Source organism: Cherax quadricarinatus, unplaced genomic scaffold (genome assembly GCF_038502225.1).
Source record: "Cherax quadricarinatus isolate ZL_2023a unplaced genomic scaffold, ASM3850222v1 Contig2213, whole genome shotgun sequence".
In the NCBI taxonomy this organism is placed as follows: Eukaryota; Metazoa; Arthropoda; class Malacostraca; order Decapoda; family Parastacidae; genus Cherax; species Cherax quadricarinatus.
The window spans coordinates 18,151-20,850 of NW_027197239.1; positions in this window are offsets into that span (position 1 = coordinate 18,151).

A 2,700-nucleotide genomic window follows, 5' to 3' on the forward strand; every position below is an offset into this window, starting at 1 on the left:
ATGGTCCAGTTGACCACTGCTGCCACCATGGTCCAGTTGACCACTGCTGCCACCATGGTCCAGTTGACCACTGCTGCCACCATGGTCCAGTTGACCACTGCTGCCACCATGGTCCAGTTGACCACTGCTGCCACCATGGTCCAGTTGACCACTGCTGCCACCATGGTCCAGTTGACCACTGCTGCCACCATGGTCCAGTTGGACACTGCTGCCACCATGGTCCAGTTGGTCACTGCTGCCACCATGGTCCCACACTGCTGCCACCATGGTCCAGTTGACCACTGCTGCCACCATGGTCCAGTTGACCACTGCACATGGCAGTTGACCACTGCTGCCACCATGGTCCAGTTGACCACTGCTGCCACCATGGTCCAGTTGACCACTGCTGCCACCATGGTCCAGTTGACCACTGCTGCCACCATGGTCCAGTTCCACTGCTGCCACCATGGTCCAGTTGACCACTGCTGCCACCATGGTCCAGTTGACCACTGCTGCCACCATGGTCCAGTTGACCACTGCTGCCACCATGGTCCAGTTGGTCACTGCTGCCACCATGGTCCAGTTGACCACTGCTGCCACCATGGTCCAGTTGACCACTGCTGCCACCATGGTCCAGTTGGTCACTGCTGCCACCATGGTCCAGTTGACCACTGCTGCCACCATGGTCCAGTTGACCACTGCTGCCACCATGGTCCAGTTGACCACTGCTGCCACCATGGTCCAGTTGACCACTGCTGCCACCATGGTACCACTGCGGCCACCACGGTCCAGTGGACCACTGCTGCCACCATGGTCCAGTTGGCCACTGCTGCCACCATGGTCCAGTTGACCACTGCTGCCACCATGGTCCACTGCTGCCACCATGGTCCAGTTGACCACTGCTGCCACCATGGTCCAGTTGACCACTGCTGCCACCATGGTTCCAGTTGGTTGACCACTGCTGCCACCATGGTCCAGTTGACCACTGCTGCCACCATGGTCCAGTTGGTCACTGCTGCAACCATGGTCCAGTTGGTCACTGCTGCCACCATGGTTCAGTTGACCACTGCTGCCACCATGGTCCAGTTGACCACTGCTGCCACCATGGTCCAGTTGGTCACTGCTGCCACCATGGTCCAGTTGACCACTGCTGCCACCATGGTCCAGTTGGCCACTGCTGCCACCATGGTCCAGTTGGTCACTGCTGCCACCATGGTCCAGTTGGTCACTGCTGCCACCATGGTCCAGTTGACCACTGCTGCCACCATGGTCCAGTCACTGCTGCCACCATGGTCCAGTTGCTGCCACCATGGTCCAGTTGGTCACTGCTGCCACCATGGTACAGTTGACCACTGCTGCCACCATGGTCCAGTTGACCACTGCTGCCACCATGGTCACTGCTGCCACCATGGTCCAGTTGACCACTGCTGCCACCATGGTCCAGTTGACCACTGCTGCCACCATGGTCCAGTTGACCACTGCTGCCACCATGGTCCAGTTGACCACTGCTTCCACCCTGATCCAGTTGACCACTGCTGCCACCATGGTCCAGTTGACCACTGCTGCCACCATGGTCCAGTTGACCACTGCTGCCACCATGGTCCAGTTGGTTACTGCTGCCACCATGGTCCAGTTGGCCACTGCTGCCACCATGATCCAGTTGACCACTGCTGCCACCATGGTCCAGTTGACCACTGCTGCCACCATGGTCCAGTTGACCACTGCTGCCACCATGGTCCAGTTGACCACTGCTGCCACCATGGTCCAGTTGACCACTGCTGCCACCATGGTCCAGTTGGTCACTGCTGCCACCATGGTCCAGTTGACCACTGCTGCCACCATGGTCCAGTTGGTCACTGCTGCCACCATGGTCCAGTTGCCACTGCCACTGCTGCCACCATGGTCCAGTTGACCACTGCTGCCACCATGGTCCAGTTGACCACTGCTGCCACCATGGTCCAGTTGGTCACTGCTGCCACCATGGTCCAGTTGACCACTGCTGCCACCATGGTCCAGTTGACCACTGCTGCCACCATGGTCCAGTTGACCACTGCTGCCACCATGGTCCAGTTGACCACTGCTGCCACCATGGTCCAGTTGACCACTGCTGCCACCATGGTCCAGTTGACCACTGCTGCCACCATGGTCCAGTTGGTCACTGCTGCCACCATGGTCCAGTTGACCACTGCTGCCACCATGGTCCAGTTGACCACTGCTGCCACCATGGTCCACTGCTGCCACCATGGTCCAGTTGACCACTGCTGCCACCATGGTCCAGTTGACCACTGCTGCCACCATGGTCCAGTTGACCACTGCTGCCACCATGGTCCAGTTGACCACTGCTGCCACCATGGTCCAGTTGACCACTGCTGCCACCATGGTCCAGTTGACCACTGCTGCCACCATGGTCCAGTTGACCACTGCTGCCACCATGGTCCAGTTGACCACTGCTGCCACCATGGTCCAGTTGACCACTGCTGCCACCATGGTCCAGTTGACCACTGCTGCCACCATGGTCCAGTTGACCACTGCTGCCACCATGGTCCAGTTGACCACTGCTGCCACCATGGTCCAGTTGACCACTGCTGCCACCATGGTCCAGTTGACCACTGCTGCCACCATGGTCCAGTTGACCACTGCTGCCACCATGGTCCAGTTGACCACTGCTGCCACCATGGTCCAGTTGGTCACTGCTGCCACCATGGTCCAGTTGACCACTGC